Here is a 23,074-nt window from a genome sequence, read left to right as displayed (position 1 = left end):
TTTATGTTGCGGCTCTTATCAGCAGTTGTCTTTTTATTGCTTTTTGGTACTAGTCTGTGTGTGAATAAAATCCAGCTGAAAGTGGACTTGTTGGTAAAACTTTGACTTGTGTTCAGGTTGTGACTATAAAAAAAATGAGGCTACTACTAGGAAAGTTCTGTTACATATTTTTGTGGGGACTAAGAATTGTTTGATGTTGTTATAGTCCCAAAGGATGAATTATTGAGTCGTCACGGCATAAACTGTGTCTCCGAAAGAAATATTACCGGCGCAATCCCATCAAGCTAAGGGTAGCCGTTGTGGTGGGTCCTAATCCCATGTGACCCATTTCCTTCCGACGAGGAAACTACACACAAAGCCGTAGGAAGAGAGTCACCCAGGCAAATGCCACATGACATCAGAGGCAGGGGTTGGTGTAACACTGCTGCCAGCTAAGCAATTCTGAGGATTGCTGGTGGCACCAGAAACTCAGAGCGGAGCCGGGAATGGATTCCCTCTAGGAGCCTGGGAGAGAGCGGCCCCTGCCAACACTGTCATGTGGACTGTGAGCCTCCAGAAGGGGATGAAGGTAACTGTGATTGGCAGTCACTTCCTCCCAGCCCTGAGAAACTGACACTGTGGTATCAGTAACCCTGCAGTTTGCCAGGGTGCCAAGTAAGACATTCCTGAGGGAAAACTGACCATTTGACTCTGGAAGTTGATGACCATACCCCCACATTGTTCTCCTGGCGGGGGCGGAGGGAGGGGCAGAGGGAGGGAGGAATTGTTGGGCAGCCAGGCCATCTTCAAGCAAATCTCCCAAGCTACCACGTCTGCCCTAAGATGGAAATGAAGGCTTTGGGAAGGTTAGTAGCCAGCCCAAGGTCACAGGGCTGGCGAGCGGCAGGGCCGAGACTGAGCACAAACACTGACTTTTGTAACAATTGAACCCCAAAGAGTACCCCCACCTGAGACTACTTAGTCAGACAGCTACAGACTCCGCCTCAGAGTCCCATCCCTGGTGACTCACCTCAAGTTTCATGCGTGAGTCAGAAGTCAGACTTTGAGCCTTCTAAAGGGCCAGCTACCCCATAACTTGATGACACCCAAAGGACACATGTGAAATTCCTGCCCATCCTTTCATAATATTTTTAAAATGTGGGCATGTGGACCTGAGCATATGCGTGCACATGAGTGCAGAGGCCAAGATCAGCCTCGGGTACTGATCCTCAGGAGTTATCCACCTTAGCTGATTTGAAAAGGTGGCTCTCGCCGGGCCCTGGAGCTCGCCAAGAAGGCTGAAGTGGCTGGCCAGCTGGCTCCAGGGACCCTTGGTCACATTACTGTTTCTTTCTTTTTTCCTTCCCTGTGTCCCTCAGGAACTTTTATTATGTGGCAGTCTTGGTACTGGGGAGACAGAAGTGGGTGATGCCACACTCCTGTCTCTTGGGGTCCACAAGACTCTTCCATTGTACTTGGCATCTTGGGCCAAGGCCGTAGTCTTAATCCCTCCTCTCTCTCTCTCTCTCTCTCTCTCTCTCTCTCTCTCTCTCTCTCTCTCTCTCTATCTATCTATCTCTATCTCTCTATCTCTCTCTCATTCTTGCTCTAGCTCTTTCTCTGTCTCCTTTCCGTCCCCTCCCTTCCCCTCTTTTTAGTGCTGGGACCCAGGACTCCTCCATGCCAGGCAAATGCTCTGACACCCCCACTTCTTCTCCCACAGTGGTTTCACCTGCTTCTAAGACTTTGTGTCTGTTTTCCCCCAACATCCCACTCTGCCTCTGGGACAGCCCAGTTCCTGCCTATTGCAAAAGCCATCTCCTGAAAACAAGTATCTTCCTTCTTTTCCTTTTTATGACTTTTCAGGGAAAAGAGTAAGCTTAACACATAAGCAAATCCCCTCTCTTTCTCTCAGAGTTCGTTGTGCTCCCAAACAAGAATACAGCACCTGCTGTGTGCCAGGATTTCCCAACATACGTTCATTCATTGAGCCCTCCAATATCCCTAGGAGGTTTGCACTCTCATTTTGGTATTTTCTTAAGGTTCTTCCTTCTCCTCTTACTCTTATCCTGCTTCATGATTGGTGGGGACCCTTCCCCAGCCCCACTGGCAGGTGCTCTGTCTCTGGAATGTGGGTGGGAACAATGTGCCCCTTCTGAGAGTAACTCCTAAGAGTATCATGTGTTTCTTGTGCCATGCTGGTGTGTATGGCCTCTGCCATAAGAAGGATATGCCCCTGATAGCTACTGGTAGACACGTGGAGCAGACCTAAATCAAAGCCTGGGGCCCAGCCCAGTAGAGCCATAGCTAACCCGTGGGCTTTGGGATGAAAACTAAAGGCTTATGGGTTAGAAGCCACAGAGCCTAGGGCTTGCTTGTTACACAGCATAAGGATAGCAATCACTGACTGACATGTTGCTAGTTGACCTTTGAAATAAGAAAACTGGGGCCTGAAGAGGCTAAACAGAGTTTCAAGATTCTGGAAAGGATAAGAGATGGAACTAAGATGCAAGTCCACACAACCTGGCTGCAGCTACAGTATCCTACATGACTCTTGCATAGAGAATTAGCATTTTCAAGAATGCTTAATGTTTGTTGTATGTATGTGACGGTTAATCTCTGTTGTCAACTCAATGGGATCCAGAATCGCCTAGGAGACAAGTCTCAAGACATGTCTATAAAGGATTATATGAATTAGATTAATTGGCAGAAAACCCACCCTTAATGTAGTGGCACCACTTCCTGAGCTGGGGTCCTGAGCCGCATAAAAAGGAGAAAGCTAGTGAGAACCAGCAGTCATCACCCATCACTCTCTGCTTCTTGACTGTGGCAACTGTGACTAGCTGCCTCCTCAACCTCCTGCTCCCACGACTCCCCAGTATTTGGTCCAATATTTCTTCATTGTGTCCCTATTTCTCCCTTTTGGAATGATAGTCTGTTCTGTGCCATGATAGACTATATCCTAGAATTCTGAACCCAAATAAATGCTTTCTCCCCTGTCTTAGTTAATTGTTCTACTGTTATGAAGAGACACCATGAGCAAGGTAACCTTTTTTATATATGTGTAATTGGTGTTTTGCATGTATGTCTGTATGAGGATGTCAGATTCCCTGTAACTGGAATTACAGACAGTTGTAAACTGCCATGTGAGTACTGTGAATTGAACCCAGGTCCTCTGGAACAACAACCAGTGTTCTTAACTGCTGAGCCATCTCTCCAGCCCTGAATAAGGCAACTCTTAAAAGAAATCATCTAACTGGGAGCTTGCTTACAGTTTCAGAGGGTTAGTCTATGTTCATCATGGCAGGAAGCAGACAGGCATGGTGCTGGAGAAGTAGCTGAAAAGCTTTACATCCTGATACCCTGGTAGCAGGCAGAGAGAGACAGACACTGGGCCTGGTGTGGGCTTTTGAAACCTCAAAGCCCACCCCCAGTGACACACCTCCTCTAGCAAAGCCACACCTTCTAATCCTTATCAAACAGTTCCACCAAATGGGAGTCAATCATTTAAATATACAAGCCTATGAGGACCATTCTTATTCAAACCACCACATTCCCCTCCCTGGCCCCCATAGACTTGTAGCCATAACATAATGCAAAATGCACTCAGTCCAACTTCATCAGTCCCCATAGTCTATCATAGTCTCAACTCTGTCTCAAAGTCAAAGCCTCTTTTGAGACTGACCCCATGTAAAAGCAAAAGCAAAAAGCAAATCACATAATTCTAACATACAATGGCACAGAATATACATTCCCATTCCAAAAGGAATGAATGGGGCACAATGAGGAAATACTGGCCCAAAACAAGACCAAAAACTAACAGGGCAAACACTAATTCCTCTATCTCTATGTCTGGTTGCAAAGGATTTAGATGGCTCTTCCCTTCTAGCTTAGCTGATTGCAACATACACATTTCTCTCTCTTGGCCTGGTCCCACACCCTGTCTGCAACTATCCTTGGCAGGTATCCCATGGCTCTGGCATCTCCAACATCTTGGAGTCTCCAAGACAATCCAGGCTTCACCTTCACAGCTTCATGCAATGGCCTCTACAGGCATCCGTGTAGGGACTCCCTTGCCACATTCCTGGCCTCAGTAGCTTTCCTTAACCATGGAGGGGGATTCCATAACCCCTTTTCTATACCCTTCTTGACTCTAAAGCCAGAACTCCAAGGTCAAAGTTACTCCAACAAGGCCTCCTGATCCTTCCCAAACAGTTTCACCAACTGGGGACCAAGTATTCAAAAATATGAGCCTATACGGGCCATTCTCGTTCAAACTATCACATCCCTTAAATTACTTTTATCGGAGTATTTTAGCACACCAACACGACAAGTAAGTAATACAATGTATTTACTATATGGGTGTATATATGTGTGTACATAAATTCATATGTAAATATCTAAATAGTATATATTCTGAATACTTTAAAACTCTATACATATGGATATATATATACATATATATATATATATATATATATATATATATATATATATATATATATCTCCTTCTCTAGCATGTTTTTAGATGCTGTGCTGGTCAATTTTTTGTCAACTTAACACAAGTTGAGTCATCTGGGAAGAGGGAACCTCAACTGATAATATGCCTCCATCAGACTGGCCTGTAAGCAAGCCTGTAATGCATTTCCTTAATTGATGATAGATGGGGGGAGCGGGGTAGTCCACTGTGTGTGGTGCCGCTGCTGGGCAGGTGTCCTGGATGGTATAAGAAAGCAAACTGAACAAGACATGATTGACAAGCCAGTAAGCAGCACTCTTCCATGGCCTCTGCTTCATGAAGTTCCTGCTTCCAGATTCCTACCCTGACTTCCTTCATGAAGGTCTAAAAGCTGTAAGATGAAATAAACCCTTTCCTCCCGCAAGTTGCTTGTGGTCATAGTGTTCATCACAGCAATAGATGCCAGACTAAGACAGATGGGTCTGATAATAGAACCTTGATTCTTTCACCTGTTATGTTCCATTCTGTGAATGTGTCCAAATTCCTACAGGATGAACATGGCAGCTTTTGCCAGCATTCACTGTCACAAATGGCTACAGTGAACTTTTGTGTACTTTCTCCTCTTATATATCAAGTTTCTCTAAGGCATATGTTTGAAAGTAGCATTGCTGGACAATAGGACATGCGTGTCTTCCATTCTATATTATGGCATTGCTTTCCAAAGCTTTTATCCTTTTCTTTTAGGTGCTGGGAATCCAACTCAGATCTTTGCACATGCTAGACAAGCTTTCTACCATCAAACTGTATCCTTAAATCCTTTATAGAGGTTTATACCACTTGCATCTGAGTATGAGATTTAAAGGCAGGGTGTGTGACTAGCTAGCAAGGTGTGTAAGATTACAAGTAAGATTATCTGCTAGTTGACATCCTTGTTATACAGAATGATGTCAGTGTCTCACACAAACCCTTCAAGCTGGTGCAGCCCTGAGTCAGCTGTTGTGTGTATTGGTTGCCAATGCTCCAAACGCTCCCTTACTGGTGGATTGCCCTCAGCCTCCAGTGAGTCAGTCCCAGCTCCATCCATGAGTCCAGACCTACAGTAGGTTTTTGTTCATCGTGGTTATTTTGTATGGGGTTCAAAGAATGGAAAGAAAAAAAAATGAAGCCACAGTCCCCATCCTCTCTAACCTTGACCCTACTAAACGTGTGTGCAGAGACAGATTTGGAGGGAAGAAGAAAAGGAAGAAAGGAAAGAAGGATGGACTCTGAGGCAGATTCACCTCAAAGCTTCCCCCAGGGAAGGCTTGCTAGAGGGTGGGAGCTAGGCCAACATCTCTCTGTAAATGAAAAGAATATTGAAAGGCTTGCATCCTCCCCTGCTGGGAGAATTCTCTCTGCTTCCAGCATCCACCCACCCACTTGGTCCTTCTTAGCTTTGTCTATTTTCCTCTTGTCTAATTCCCAATTGGAGTCACATATTTTGTTTGTTAAATGAATCTCTGTGCAAAGAACACGTATATTATCAACTCAGTATTTGTTGAATAAATTACAGAGAATTTCACTTATATACATGACATTTTTGTTTTGTTTTGTTTTTTAAGACAGCGGTTTCTCTATGTAGCCCTACTCACTTGATAGACCAGACTGACCACAAACTCAGAGACTGCCAACCTCTACCTCCCAAGTGCTGGGATTAAAGGTGTGCGCCATCACCTCCCAGCTTTACATACCGTTTTTTAATAAGACACAAAAGGGAACCAGTGAAATGGCTCAGTGAAGAAAGAGCTTGCCACACAAGCCTGATGACCTGAGTCTGGTCCCCAGAACCCATGGGGGAAAGAGAGCATCATCACACACACACACACACACACACACACACAGAGAGAGAGAGAGAGAGAGAGAGAGAGAGAGAGAGAGAGAGAGAGAGAGAGAGAGAGAGAGAGAGAATAAATTAATTTATATTAGTTTTTAAAAGTCACAACAGTCCTTAAGAGGACTCTACGTTTCTGATTCCTTCCCAGCCTATCACAAACCATGCACCTGTACTCAGTGCCAAGTGTGAAGCCAGAGCCACATTTCCCAGGACAAACCTCCTTCCTCTCTTTACTCACAGAGCCACGGCCAGTCCTCTTTCTGCAATGGTCACACACCAGACAGGCACTGCCCACTCTCTAGTCTGGGCCGAATTCCTCTTTCTCTCTTTACTTCACGTACACATTCTTGGCAGCCTTTGAGACTCTGCTCTGTAGGGGCTGGAAATGTAGCTCAGTTGACAAGATTGTTGGCTTTGCATTCACAGTGCCCTGGGTTCAATGTCCAGTGTCACATAAACTGGGGGTGGTGAAACATCCCTGAAATCTTAGCACTGGGAGATAAAGACAGGAGGATCAGAAGTTCAAGGCCATGCTTCAAGGCCAGCCTAGGATACTTGAAAGCCTGTTTAAAAACAAAGGCCTCATGGACTACACCTATGCCTTCATCCACCCATCTGGGGCCACTTCTTCAGAAGTAGGGCCACCCTATCTGGACCTTACATTCTTCCCAGGCTCCACCCTCATATGGTTTGAATGAGAATGACTCCTGGAGGTTCATATATTTGAATACTTAGTCAATGCCCCTCCAACCTCCCACCCCCATTGGCGGAACTGTTTGTGAAGGATTAAGAGGAGTGGCTTTTTTGGAGGAAGTGTGTCACTGGGGGTGGGCTTTGAGATTTCAAAAGCCCATGCCTCTCCTGAGTTAATTCTCTCTCTCCTCTCTGCCTCCTGCCTATGGATCAGATACAAGCTCTCAGCTACTGCTCCAGTGCCATGTCTGCCTACTGTCATGCTCCCTGCCATGATGGTCATGGACTCACCCTCTGAATTATAATCAAGCCCCAAAAAAACTCTTCTTCAAGCTGCCTTAGTCTTGGTGTCTCTTCACAGTGATAGGCAGTAACTACAATAGCTCCCTTCTTCCACCTACCTCTTCCTTCTAGACCTGTGATCTCCTCATCCGCAAGCCTACACACTAAATAACCAACAAATTCTGTGTATTTCTTCTTTATGTATTTCTCCATCTTATATCCCAGCCCCTTACAACACCACCCTCCCTTCCTCGTCACTGGAACTGAGAACCCCTTTCACTGCCAAGGGCATTGAGGCAAGAAGAGCAATGGCCCCTCAAGATGTCCTCATCCAAATCTCTAGAACCTGTAGATATAGTACTACCTTCCATGGCATTCCTAGGAGACTCAGTAACGTGATGCGATTAAGGATTGCGAGGAGAAGTTCTTCTTGTTATTGTAGGGGTTTATCCCCATGTGTTAGTGGGTTTTCCCTTAGTGTGATGAAATATTCAAGATAATCAATTTACATATTGAGAATGTTTATTTTGGTTTACCAGTTTGGTGACTTCAGCCACTGACTACTTGGCCTTGTTTTGGGCGGGCTGTGATGACACAGTATACCATAGCATGGCCTGTGAGAGAAGAAGGCTACTTACGTCATGGCATCCAGGAAAGAGAGAGAGAGACAGGAAGGAACCAGGGTCCCAATGTCCCCTTTAAGGGGACCTAACTTCCTCCCACTATATCCACCTCCTGTTTTTTCGAAAGGGTCTCACTATACAGTCCTAGCTGGCCTGGAACTTGATATGTTGACCAGGCTGGCCTTGAACTCACAGAGATCTGCCTGGCTCTACCTAGGATTAAAGGTGTAGACCACTAGAACCACCTCTTTAAGGTTCCAAAGACTGGCAAACAAGCCTCTAATTGTGAGCATTTGGGAAAACTCTTCCACACCATAGCAGGTCCTCACACACACACAAAAGAGGTGGGCAAAAGAACCCTAGAAGGATATGTGATAACAAATGTGTTTGTGTATTTGGGAAAGAGGAGGGAGGGAGGAAGGGAGAACAGACCTGCAGTATGTATTAAAACATAACATAGGAATGAAAGGCAAAGGAGATTATACAATTATATTTTCTTTTTTTTTTTTTTTTTTTTTTTTTTTTTTTTTTTTTTTTTTTTTTTTTTTTTTTTTTTTTTTTTTTTTTCTTATTATTTTCATTTTAATTTTTTTTTTCTGAGACAGGGTTTCTGTGTGTAGCCCTGGTTGTCCTAGAATTTCCTCTGTAGACCAGGCTGGCCTCCAACTCACAGAGATCCACCTGCCTCTGCCTCCCAAGTGCTGGGAGTAAAGGTGAGCACTGCCACTGCCTGGCTAATATAAATTTTTTAAAGAAGAAAGTATTCAAATAAATAATGGCTAAACTTCTCAAATTTGGCACACATAATAAAAACCCTGTACACCTGCAAATTCAAGAAGCTGAACAATATCTAAAATTACTAAATCCAAAGTAATGGACACCAAGACATCACAGACAAGTACCTGAAAACAGAATGTAAACATTTCAAAAGCAGACAGAGAGAAGTGATGCACTATCTATAAGGATCACAATAGATCCTCCATCAGATACTCCAGTCAGCAGAAGGAAGTACCATGATATTTTTAGGTGATAAATGAACTTTTAACCTAGAATTCTATATTCATTTAAAATATACTACAGAATGAAGGGGAATCAGATCATTCAGATAAGGGCAACTGTTCCCAGAAAACATACTCTGAAAGAATATCCAGGATGCCTACAGTAACAGTTAGCTCTCTCTCTCTCTGCCTCAAGCTTGTGGATCTGATGCAAGCTCTCAGCTACTGTGCCAATGCCATGCCTGCCTGCCTGCTGCCATGCTCCACACCATGATGGTCATGGACTCACTCTCTGAAACTGTAAGTCTCCATTAAATGCATTCTTCTCTAAGTTGCCTTCATCATGATGTTTTGTTACAACATTAAAAGTAATTAAGACACTTCCCAAGAACATAAAATGAGAAGTCAGAGAAACTAGATCACTCATACATTGCCTGTGGGAGCTGTACAGCCATTCTAGAAAACAATTTGGCAATTTCTTATGAAACTAAATATGCAAATTTTCATGTCAATCAGTAATTGCACTCCTGGGCATTTACCCAAGAGAAATTATAAACACATAAAACCCTATATACAAATGTTTCTTTCGTAGTACACAGACTATAATGTTCAAATTGGAAACAAGCCAGGTGTCCTTCAACAGGCAAATTAATGATAAAGAAAAAAACATGCCATCCATACAATGGAAAAAAACTCAGCAATAAAAAGAAACAAACTGTTGACTCATGCCACAATACTGATAAATCTCCAGGAAAGTATTCTGACTAAATAAACTAGTCAAAGTCATACACTGGGTGGTTTCATTCATAGGATCCATTTGAAATGACTCAATTTTACACATACACATTATGAGCCTATTAAGTATCAGCCAGGGCCGGGCAGCAGTGGTGCACGCCTTTAATCCCAGCACTTGGGAGGCAGAGCCAGGTGGCCCTCTGTGAGTTCAAGGCCAGCCTGGTCTATAGAGCGAGATCCAAGACAGGCACCAAAACTACACAGAGAAACCCTGCCAGGACATTGGAGGTGGGAAGAAAGGAAACAAGAATCATGATAAAAGGGCAGCACATGCACCCCCTATTTTGCAACTCAACTGATGCGATTACATAGACCACCACTACTGATAAGCTGCATAGAAGTAAATGCACACACAGGAGATGGTGAAGTAAGATCTATGCACTGTAGCAATGTCAGTTTCTCAGCTATAACATCATAGCCACACTGGGAGAAATTGGGTGACAAATACACAGAAGTGTTGTTTTTATCTCTTATAACTTCATGTGAATCTATCTCAAAATTAAAATATCGGTTCAAAGACACCTCATTAGAAGGAAACCTAAAAGAATACAGGTGTAGACTGACAGTTTGTGGGAATACATCTCAGAGGAAACATTCATCTGTGCCATTGGATGATTTTCTGGGAAATATGAATAAAATACCTATTCACTCAGATAGGACAGCAATGGAAGACCAAAGAAATCACTGCACCCATGTCTACCTTGGTGAACCAACCAGTTAACTGAGCTCACTTACAGGACTGGGGATGAAGAGTTACTTAGAGAAATGTGGGTAATCCCTAAACAGCTGCACCACCGTAAAGTCCCAGCCAACCTGAATGACAGGCTCCCAAAGGCTGAATAGATGAAGTCTTCCCTTTGCTGCAGTTAACCCTGACACCCCCTGAGACCATGTATATCTATGAGAGAGCAAGATGAGTGGAGAAGCTATGATATCAACCACTTTTATTAAGGCATATCAATATGCCTGGTCTTCTAAAGGTCTCATGCAGGTTACCAAAACTGCTCTGACTTCAAGATGGTAATGTACATGTCACGCCTGAAAGATATAATTCCACAGCTCTCCGCCCTTCCTCTGCTTCTTACATGCCACCCTGTGTTTTCTGCAATTTTATTGAGCCTTGGAGGGGGTAATATACATGCATGATTGTTTTTCTCCCATTTAGTATTGGTCATTGAGCCTCTATATCACAGCAATAGTCACTTATTCTCAGTATTTTTTACCAGTTATGATCTCTGCAGTAAATACCAACTACAGCAAAAAATAATTTTCCAAGACCAGAAAAAGCAATGTATGGTGGATATAAACAAAAATTTAGGGGCCAATTAGCCAATTAGCCAGAAACATCACATCAAAACTTATAGACCTGAATACTACAGAGAGTAAATTAGAAGAACAGATAGTCTTAATGACATACGAATTCACTAGGCCTCTATGAACGTCTACACAGTCCTGAAAGCAAGTGATCCTGAAAGCAAGCCCTACATCTACTTTAAGACAGGGTCAAAACTGGAAGCCAAGTCTCAATAGTACTACACCATGTAGTTGGACTTTTTCTGTCCTGTCAACCAGCTCCCAAATAACCACATGGAGACTTCTTATTAATTATGAAAGCTCAGCCAATAGCTTAGGCTTGTTTTTAGCTAGCTCTTATAACTTAAATTAGCCCATTTCTGTTCATCTATGTGCTGCCCCCAGGCTCGTTTACCTCATCAATGTACTTTCCATGCTGCTTCTTCAATGTCTGGCTGGCAGCTCCTCAGACTCCGCCCTTTTTCTCCCCAGACTCTGCCCCAAAAATCCTGCCTAGCTACTGGCTGTTTAGCTTTTTTATTAAACCAATCACAGTGACATATATTCACACAGTGTAAGGGAATGTTCCACATTTCCCCCTTTTTGTCTAAATAAAAAAGAAAGGTTTTAACTCTAACAATAGCACTCTTTCCATCAATAACTAAGACCACTTTCTTTTAGACAAAGTACTGCTTCAAGGTCTGTGCCTCTAAGAATGCATGATTATAGGGCTGGAAAAATGGCTCATCAGTTAAGAGCACTTGTTCCTCTTTCGGAGGACCCAGGTTCAGTTCCAAGCATTCATATGGCAACCCATAATTGCCCATAACTCCAATTCCAGGGGATCTGATATCCTCTTCTGGCATCCTTGGGTACCTACATGCATGTGCACATATCCACATAATTTTAAACATGCCTACATAATTTTAAATCAGTAAAAATAAATCTGCTTTTAAAAATCTTGATATGACAATGGGACAAATATAGTAGTCCTCTTGGTGACCAGAGTCTTTAACAAGTGTTTGAAGTTTTCCTGGGTTGGTCCTATGTTAGCCTCATGGGAACTCCCTATACCCCTCTCCTGTGCTGGACCCCCCCAGTCTTTCTCTGGTTTTCTCTCTTGGTTTCAATTACTTCTATAAAAGGAAACATGAATTTGTACATATTGGAAATCATCTTTGTGCTACTCAACACTTGACTGGTAGTTTAGCAAGGTGTAGAATTCCAGATTAAAACAATTTCCCTTCACAGTTCTGAAGCTATTACTCTAATATTTTAACTTCCAGTATCGCTAGAAATAGTTCTGAGGAATAATAGCTAGTTAGAAAATGGAAAGGACATGGGAAAGGAAAGCATTTCCCTATCTCCTAGTTCCCCTGGTTCTAACATTTTCTTTTTTCTTCTTCTTATTAGCTAATAACCAGGATTTTTTCCTTTTTTAACATTGTTTTCAGTCCTTTGCAGTATAATTCCTTTTCTAAAGGATTTTTAAAGGTGGGGGGGGAAGGGAGGGAGGGAGGGAGGAAGAGAGAGAGAGAGAAGAGAGAGAGAGAGAGAGAGAGAGAGAGAGAGAGAGAGAGATTGATCTACAGAGGGCAAAAGAGGGTGTCAGATCCCTTGGAACAGATCCCTTGGGATCCTGTGAGCTACCGGAGGTAACTTCTTGGATCCAGACTCTGGTCCTCATGACAGAGTAGCTATCAATCTTAGTCACCACTGAGTCACTGCTACAGACCAGGAGGCTTCTTGTTCCTGTTTTGTTTTGTTTTTATGTATGACTGACAAGACCACGTGCAGAAAGCTGCACTCCCTTCTATGAGAAACATCACAGATGAGATTGTTTCAAACGCTAAAGAATGGCACCTTAAGTGCAGCCATTTGGGGACCTGGACATGAGTAAGATGTTCTCTCGGTGTTCTACGTCTGCCAGGCCTTCTCTCTCGGGCTGCAGGCCGCCCAACGTACCTGAAAACACTCCTCTTCAAGAACGAAATTCTGTGAAAAAGAAAAGGAGTACACTACTTTCCCTAACAAATCTAAAATGAGTTGCAAATCAAGAAGCTTCAAAACTTCCAAAGTCACAAACACAGCTTCCACTGCGGGCACTTCTGTATTTCTCTCCACACGGACCCACATGCTCGCTCACACGGACTCCCGTCAAATGTGTCATCTTTTTGCTCAATCAGTAATTCGTTCACTTTGCTTTACTCTGACTTGTCCTGGAAAATCTCTTCTGTGGCAGATGTCAAGGGTCAAGGTACAACTGAGTCAAGGTCCCCCTGAGAGCCTGTATAGAACTCCTCAGACCACACTGAGAAACACCAATTGAGTTTCCTGCTTCTGGCGACAGTGTGGAGAAGAGAAGTCTAGAGTTGTTCTGATTCTTGAGATTTAGTCTATGGCTTATAGTTTTCTCCATTAAAGTTTGTGGAACCTTTTTGTGCCAAGTTCTGAGATTTCACAGTTTTCATGTCTTAGTTGGGCCTGTTTTATCTACTGAACACAGTGACGCCTCACCACCTGGTAATTTATGTTTCCCACGTTGAGAAATTTTTCTTGAATTATTTCATTCATTATTACCTTCCCTCCCATTCTGGAAAACCTACTCTTTTTGACTGTTCCTCCTACATGTGTTTGCATTTGTTTTCTATGAACCGTCTCAGACTTTGCCAACACATCTACTGACTTTTTCATTTCTGGTACTATGAGCATGAATGTATATTTATTTTAAACTGCTTTCAATTTCCTGTCTTAAAATAGCATCTTATTCTTGTTTTCTGGTTATAGTATCTCATCCTTGAGAATAAGTCTTGATGTTTTCTAAGTTGCTTTTTCCCCTTATTACTTTATTTTAATCTGTGGTATTGTTACTTGTTTGTTCTCTATCTTCTGTGCTACTGAATTTCCTCAGATATCTGGTAATCTAATAATCTATACTATATTAGTGGTGTCTTACCCATGCCCAGCTGCTGTGTGTCTGGTTGCCAATGGGCTGTTCTCTAGAGAGTTGTCTTTGACCAGGAACCGCCTTCCCTAATTTGTGACCTCTTTCTTCAGTGACCAGAGGTCTAATAATATCTGTATATAAGAAATCAGTCCTCTTGATCCAAGATGATATCAACTCTGATATAATTTCTATTTCAGAATTCCCTGTGGATCAGGTGAGTTCAAATTTCAACCAAGGCCACCTCCATGGTCTCCTTTCTCTATGACTTCTCAGAGCAAAAGGGTGGAGCTGCTTCTGAGTCCCTGCCTCTGTAAATCACTTGCATGGGAGCCCCATCTCCAGGTAACCTAAGGCGTAGTTGTGGTTCGACTTCATTTTTGCCTTGATTGGATTTGGAAGTAGGGGGCTCACTCCCACATGTTTGTGGGGGTTCCTCCAGAGAAATTCAATTGACAAAGGAAGATTCATCCTGAATGTGGGTAGCACCACTCCATGGCTGGGGCTGGGGCTGCGTAAAAAGTGGGAAGGAGAAAGTAAACGGAGCTCTGCCACTCGTTTCTCCTGCTCCCTGACTGTGGACACAGCGTGTTGAGTTCAGTGTCTTACACCTTCACCACCATGCCTTCCCTACCGTGATGGACGGTGTCCTCTTCAACTGTGAGCCAAAATAAGTTATTCATCTATTATATTGCTTTTCATTAGGTATGTCTTCACAGAAACAATAAAAGCAAGTAATAAAAAAAAAAATTCCTAGAAGTGGGGCCTTCTCTGTGATTGCCTGATATATGATTTGTAGACCTTTGCAACTAATTTGCAAAAGGAATTTGTAGAAATTTGTACATAGGGTGGTGCGCGCCTTTAATCCCAGCACCCAGGAGGCAGAGGCAGGCGGATCTCTCAGTCTGAGACCAGCCTGGTTGATAGAGTGAGATCCAGGACAGCCAGGGCTACACAGAGAAACCCTGTCTTGAAAAACCAAACACACACACACACACACACACACACAGAGAGAGAGAGAGAGAGAGAGAGAGAGAGAGAGAGAGAGAGAGAATCTGGACATAGAATTATGAAATTACGCTGATCTTGTAAAGTGATAGTAGTAGGTTTTCTTCTAAGATCCATGACCTCACTAGCCCTGGGAAGTTAACTAGGTTCCTAGAATCAGGCATGACTCCCCTCCTATTGAGTGGGCCTCACAGCTTGGTAGTTTTCCTCCCTTGGCAGCTTACATGTACTTTCTGGTACTACGAAAGCTAGACCACAGGAAGGAAGATTTCAGGTTACAACTAGCAGGAATCTTCTGAGTCCTGTGTCCAAAGTGTGTTCTGTCTTCAGCAACAGGAACTTACTCTCAACCTGGGAGAGAAAACCAATGGCAACAGTAATAGCTTATAGTGTCTGCGGAGTCACTTGGGCCACCCTGACCAACAACTTGAACAGAGCTTCTCACGCTCAGTACTGGGGTTTTTGATAGTCAATGGCTCTTGTGGTGAACATCGCCAGCCCAATGACTTAACTTCAGGTAGTGTGTGTGTGTGTGTGTGTGTGTGTGTGTGTGTGTGTGTGTAAAAACATATATAGTATTATATTAAGTAAATAAATACATACTAATTCCTCGAAACTTTCAAATGTCATCAGTGTTAAGTGTCCCTCCTCCCCTTTCCTTTTTTATTGCCCTCCCCCGCCTCCCCAGTTACAAACCCCTCCCCATTTGTCTGTTTCCCAATTCATATCACCTGTATCCTGCTTTTACCTTCTGCTTCAAACCCAGTGGTCCCTTTTCACCTTCCTGGTTTCTGCAATCACTTCACATTGTATACTTGCATCTGAAAATTTGGAGCTAGGAACTGCAAATGAGAGAGAGCATGTAGCATCTGTCTTTTCTGGGTCTGGGTTACCTCAGTCAACATAATCCAGTTACCTGGAAATGTCATGATCTCATTTTTCTTTGGAGGTAAATACTATTCCTTTGTGTATGTGTACCACGTTTTATTATCTATTCATAGGTTGAAATTTAGGTTGTTTCCACTTCCTGACTATTGTGAATAGAGCAGCAATGAACATGGCCGAGCAAGTATCTGTGGAGGAGAATGTCAAGTCCCTTGGGTACATGCCAGGGCATGCTGGAGCTAAGAAACACAGTGGATTTGTTTGTTTTAACTTTGCTAGCCTTCTTCATACTGGTTTCCGGAATGGCTGGACCAGCAGTTTGCAGTCCCACCAACAGTGAAGGAGGACTCCCTTTCCCCACCCCCCTCCAGCATTTGTTGTCTCTTGTTCTGTTTGTCTTAGCCTTTCTGACTGGAGTGAGATAAAATCTCAAAGTTGTTTTAATTTGCATTCTCCTAGTTGTTAAGGCCAAATGGACTTTCTGAGGTGTTTCTTAGCCATTTTTATTTCTTCAATTGAGAATTCTCTGTTTAGATCCATAGCCCCACCCGTCTTTTTTAAAAAATTGGATCATTTGTTTTTATCCTTTCCAGGGGCTAAATATCCTGCTTTCTGCTCTGGGATGGAGGGTAGATGATTAGGGTTGTGGGGGAGGGTCTGAAGCATTAAGTGTGGAAGATGTTAACTGTATTAGTTACTGTTCTGTTGCTGTGATAAAACATTGTCATCAACCGGGCAGTGGTGGCACATGGCTGCCTTTAACCCCAGCACTTGGGAGGCCTTCCATCTCAGTGAGTGGTGGTGTGGAATGAGAGATGCCTCCCCATTGGTTCATGTATTTGAATACTTGGTCCTCAGCTGGTAGAACAGTTTGCAGAGGTTATTGCTGGAGGAAGTAGGTCACTGGTGTGTGTTTTTAGAGTGTAAAGTCTTACCTCACTCCTGCTTTGTGCTTGCAGTAAAATATGTGATCTCGGCTTCCTTTTCCCAAGTTATACCTCCCTGCCATAGGGACTCTTATCCCTCTGGAACTATACACCCAAAGGAACGCTTCCTTCTATAAGTTGCCTAGTCATGATATTTTACCACAGCAACAGGAAAAAAAATGCTGTCACTACTTTAGAAAAATGCCTTCCTTACAGTTACTTGGCTGTTTAATTATCCAGAGGACTTGTTTGTTTGTTTTTTGTTTTTGTTATGATAGTTTGGCCTTTCATGACAGGGTTTTTCTGTATATCCTTGGCTGTCCTGGGACTTGCTCTGTAAACAGGCTGGCCTGGAACTCATAGAGATCACCCTCCTGAGTGTTGGGATTAAAGGTGTGTGCCACCACTCCCACAAGGCTTTATCCAGGGTTCTTAATGATCTCTTCAAGGGCTAATCATACAATGTGTTAACCTCTTAGACTGGGGTTACTTGAATACACTCACCTTTTCTGTGAGAGCAAGGTCTATGCTCTGAATTCCCCAAGTCCTTGCATTCTGAGAATTCCAAAGAAATCCCTTCTGAGGGGGCTGCCTTCCTCACAGGCCATATGGACCTCCTGCTGGTTGCTACTTTCTAGAAAGAGTAATTGCTTCTCAGTGTAAGGTATATGTGCATGACTGAAGCGTTAGCATTGGGCAGGAATCCTAGACACATATGTGCACCATATCTTTGGGCCTGGCTGTGTGTCTACCTTCAGACCGACAGAGGAGGGGAGAGACAGGGATTCTGTTTACCCAGCCATCAACAAGCCACATTGCTTTCTTGGTATACACACAGATCCAGTCATCTAAAAAGACCTCAGAATTCCTGAAGCATAATGTGGTCAGGATCAGATGTGGGTTCTTGCAACTCAAAACCAGCTACGGATGCAGAACAGTGATGATACAGTCTCCCAGGAGTGACACAAACTGTTTAGATTCATCTTTGAGACAGACACTCATCTTCTTGCAGATTCTCCTCAGAACTGACTCTGAAATAAGGACTTGGACGCAGAGAATTTATCTGGTAAGTGAACCAAGGAGACAGGCATGAAGAAAGCAGGAGAGGGAGATAGAGAAGGGGAATGAGGCCAACAACGTGAAAGGACATTCATGGTCCATTTACTGCTATGCCCAACTGGGGCTTGGTCCCTCGGGGAACTTACTAAGCAACTTTGTGGAGCGGTCCTCAGCATCATTTTCATGACGATGATGAGGATAACTTTAGTCTCCGTTGACTTCATTCTCTCCTTTGAGTGCAGGTGATCATCAGGGAACTTAAGAGTTTGAGCTGTGGAAGCCAAGCAAGCTGTCCAGCTCAGCTCCTCTAGCCATTGGCTCTGCTGCTCCTACAACCTCAGACCACCACCATCACCACAATTTCTTCCTCCCCTGATGTTTCCATCCAGTCGTCAAGGCCTTTCCTTCCTACTTGGTTCTTGGGTTGAGTTCAGAAGAGGAAATGGCGTGGGATGCTACTTTTGCCCACAGCTTACTCTAGGAGAAAGAAGTATGGTAGTCTTCTTCCTTGATTTTAGTCTGTCCAATCTACCAACATCACCATCAGTTCACTCCGAGCAAGGGGAAGGGAAAAGGGAGGAGAAGAAAGCAGACGTCTCTCCGATCTGCCCTCCAGCCCCTGCAGCATCCCTCTAGGTGGGTTTCCATCGGAGCTGGCCATTTGCTCTTCCATCTTACATGATCGAAATGGAAAGGCAGCCTTCTGTCTTCAAAAGGTGGCTTATGCAATGACTGAGAGAAGGCTCTGTAAGGGAACAGGATCCTCTGCAGGAAGACACAACTTTCGTCTCAGGTCTTTGGCTCTAATATAAGGCAGTTCTCACTTGCCTGCTTGTCATCCCAAGGATCTCACAAAAGGGAAATCCTTCCAAATAGCCCTGGAGTTCTGTCCCCTCTACACTATCCCAGGCTAAGGTGATAAAATTAGTCCATACATCTATTTTTTGTCCCTCCTTGTTCCCACAAAACTACTATAATGAGATTGGGAGTGGGGTGGGAACATGGGTTCAGCAGGACAGAGAAAACAGAAGGGACAGTTGTAACAGGCGTTAGAAGCTAGAAAACAGGAATGGATGATAATTGACTTCAAAACTCCAAGAAAGCTAAGACCCAAGGAAAGACTAAAAACGACCTCATTTTCATGGAAAAGGGGGTGAGATGGGGAGAGGAGATTTGAATTAAGCCTTAGAGGCCTTTGGAATTGAGCGAGCCAAATCAGGAGAACTGGGTGAAAGGTGATTGAGAAACAGTTGAGTCTTACTTATTGAGGTGGTTTGAATGAGGTGTCCCCCTTTAGTCTCCGGCATCTGAGCACTTGGCCCCCAGTTGGTGGCACTATTTGGGAAGCTTAGGAAATGTGGTCTTGTTGAAGGAAGTACGTCACTGGGGGTGGGTTTTGAGGGTTTAAAGAGTTTCAGTCCTGACTTTCTTTTTCACAATTACAGTGAATCTCGAGAGCTTTCAGCATCCTCCTCAAGCTGCAATGCCTGTTGCTTGCTGCTATGATTTCTGGCTATGCTGAACTCTTATGTTGTGTGATCTTTTGTTTGTGTTTTTTTTTTGTTTTTGTTTTTTTTTTTTTTTTTCGAGACAGGGTTTTTCTTTGTAGCTTTGCGCTTTCGTGAGCTATTGGTAGCCAGGCTGGCTCGCTCACGAGATCGCTGCTCTGCCTCCCAAGTGCTGGGATTAAAGGCGTGCGCCACCGACGCCCGGCCGCTTGTTTGTGTTTTGACAAATAAAGTTTGCTTGGAGTCAGAGGGCGGAGCTAGCCATTAGTTAACCATAGAGGTTTGGATGACTGTAGAGGGAGGTGAGGCTGAGACAGGATTTTGCCCTTCTGGTCAGAGGAACAGAAGAGGTGGCAAACAACTGTGGCTGCTCCCCTGTTTCTCTGATCTTTCAGGTTTTTACCCCATATCTGACTCCTGGTGTTTATTGATAAGATTAATTAGATTTATGCATCACTCTTATCTCTCTGAAATCATGAGGCAAAATAAAATCTTCTTAAATTGCCTTGATCACCATGCTTTGTTTTGTTTTTGTTTTTGTTTTTCAAGACAGGGTTTCTTTGTGTAGCCCTGGTTATCCTGGAACGCAATCTGTAGACCAGGCTGGCCTTGAACTTGCAGAGATCCACCTGTCTCTGCCTCCCAAGTGCCTGGATAATCACAGTACAACATGGGTTAGGGATGCCAGAAATATTCCAGATTCATTATGCGTTTGCTTTTGAAGGAATTATCAGTTGTTGCACATTAAGAAACCTTTTACTGTTGCCAATTTTTTCATGATCCCCCACATTCAGTGTGGATCACTACCCACATTTTGGGAAGTTATACCTTATAAATCTTCCCTCATCACCAAGCTCCCCCATTCATTATAGCTGATGATTAATTTGTCATTATCATCAAAAACCATGGTTTACATTAGGGTCACTCTTGTTGCCATGCATTCTACAGGTTTGCACAGACAGTGTGACTTGTATTCACCATCACAGTATCATACAGGGTATTTCCAGTGCTCTATAAATTCTCTGTGGATTTTAAGAGGAAACAAGTTTTCTTCTGTGTTGCTAGGTAAGTGTTGTTTTTCTAGTAGAGGGACCAGCAAGCAACAGTTGCACAGAGTGAAACAGCATGGTGCTGTTCTAGAAACAGCTGTAAAATAAGGCTCAAGTGCCAGACAGAGCAGAGAAAATGAAAAGGCCAGACACAGATTTGCACATCAAGAGAATATATTTTTTTGAAGAGAGAGAGACTAGATCTGCATGAGAATGGATTGAAAAGTCTGCAACAGCCTAGAGGAAAGATGGGGAGGTCTGGTTTATACCAAAGTGAGAAGGATCATCAGCAAACCTATGTCCAAAAGGCCTTCCTGGATTAATTGCTGGTTTAAGAGCAAGGAGGGAAGGGAATATAGCCCAGCTCCCTTGCTTGAGGGGTGAGGGAGGAAGCAGTCGCAGCAGGTTAGTTCAGAATAAGCTTTATTAGAAGTGAGAGCCTCAAGACCATGTAGGGCCATTCTCAGGCTTAACGAAAGAGAGCACCAGCAGGGGCAGAGCATCATCTCAGAAACAACATGGCCGGACCTTGAAGAGAGATGGGGAGTCCATCCCAACACTTGGAGAGGAGCCAGTAGAGATAGTTTAAATAGAAAAATAGAAAACAGAACTGCTATGCACAGCATGACAGACACCCCAAAAGGAGTCTTCAGATAACCCCAAACAAGGGAGAAATTTTACAGTATTTTTTACTTTCTCTCTGACGATTTCATACATGTATACAATATACATTGATCATATCTACCCCTCTCCCCACTCACCTTAAACTCTCTAATCCATCTCCTTCCTCCCTACATGCCCCGTTCCCTTCTCTTTCAACTCACTGAGTCTAATTAGTACTGTCAACACGGGTATGGTGCCATCCACTGCAGTATGGGCAACATATTAGCAGACACATCCCTAAAGAGAATGACACCCCTTCCCCAGCAGCCACCAACTGCCAATCGCTTCATGGTGAGGGGTGGGGCCTTGTGAACCCCCAGCTCCATCCCTGCTGGAATGTTCACTGGCTAAATCCTGTTCAAGTAAGCACAACTGTTGTGAGTTCACAAGCGCCATGCCATGTTCAGAAGAAAATAGTTCACAGCGTTCCTTCGCATCCACTGGCCTCTGCCTTCTTTTTGCCTCTCTTACATGCTACTCCCTGAGCCTTGGGGTAACAACAGAGGTCCTGTTTAGGACTAAGCATTCAGTAGTCACTTATTCTTAACTCTTTGACCACTTATGAATCTCTGCACTAACCGCAAACAGAAGGTTCTCTGTCCAGTCTTGGGAGCAGCACTCATCTATGGGTACAAACATAAATATTTAGAAGGCAGCGTACAGAACAGTACTTAGATTCCCCCTAGGGCCTGTCACCTCCTAAGCCATGGGCTTTTGACCAAGTTTCGTGTCAAGTATGAAGTCCTTCCTGTGCGGCAGGCCTCAGGTCCAACCAGAAAGTATTCGGCTAAACCGCAACAGTTCTACCTCTCTTGTGGCAGTGGAAAGATCTTAACTGACAGATCACACAGTAGCATGTAAGGTCCTGTGCTGGGTAAGACCACTGCTTTAGTTTGCAGTCTACTGTTGTGATAAAACACCATGACCAAATGCAACATGGAGGAAAGGGTTTATTTGGCTTACATTTCTAAGTAATCATGGAGGGAAGTCAGGACAAGAACTCAAGGTAGGAATCAGAAGGAACTGATACAGTAGCCACAGAAGAATGCTATTTACTGGCTTGCTCCCAATGGATGGCTCAGCTTGCCTTTTTATACCATCCAGGACCACCTGCCCAGGGGTGACACCACCCACAGTGGTTTGTGCCCTCTCCTATCACTCACTAATCAAGAAAAGGTCCTACAGACTTGCCCACAAGCAAGCCAATGGAAGCATTTTCTCAACTGAGGTTTCTCTTCCCTGATGGCACTAGCTATGTGAAGATGACAAAAAAATTAAAATGAAAAACAAAAAGACCAGCCACACAACCTTTTTCAAGGGAGATTCCTGACATTTATAGCTTTACACCAGGTAATAGGTGATACTGCTCACAAAGGGTGGGCAGGGCGGGCCCTCCCATATCAATCATCAATCATTAATCAAGACTGTGTCCCACAGATGTGCTCACAGGTCAGCCTGATAACAGTCATTCTTCAGCTGAGCTTCTCTCTCCCGAGAAGACTCTAGTTTGCGCCACGCCCCTTCTTCTCTTGTGCCCCCAAAAGAAGGCCTCAGACAATAACCAGGCACAGGATAATCTTCACTCCGTGGCCTGCTGCTCCCTTGCAGTGTATTCTGAACATTTTTTTCTTTTGTTTGTTTGTTTGTTTGGATTTTTTTGTTTTGTTTTGGTTTGGTTTTGGTTTTTTGAGACAGAGTTTCTCTGTGTAGCTTTGCGCCTTTCCTGAAACTCACTCTGTAGCCCAGGCTGCCCTCTAACTCACAGAGATCCACCGGCCTCTGCCTCCCAAGTGCTGGAATTAAAGGCTTGCACCACCACCGCCCGCCCGGCTCTTTTTCGTTCTTTCTTATCTTCAAATAAAGCTTTCTTGCTACTTTTGCACGTCTGTGTGGGCTTTTATTTCAATTCCTTGGATAAGAGACCAACAACACTGGACCCCAACTTCGGGTAACAATCTGCCTTCGCTTATGTGCCAAGGTGAAGGAATTAGGTAGGCCCTTATGCTAGCAACCATGAAGAGGAAGAGCTGCAAGACT

The sequence above is a fragment of the Peromyscus leucopus genome, chromosome 4, assembly GCF_004664715.2.
Source record: "Peromyscus leucopus breed LL Stock chromosome 4, UCI_PerLeu_2.1, whole genome shotgun sequence".
Lineage (NCBI taxonomy): Eukaryota > Metazoa > Chordata > Mammalia > Rodentia > Cricetidae > Peromyscus > Peromyscus leucopus.
The sequence above is the reverse complement of the archived record's forward strand: the minus strand, read 5'-3'. Positions refer to the sequence as shown.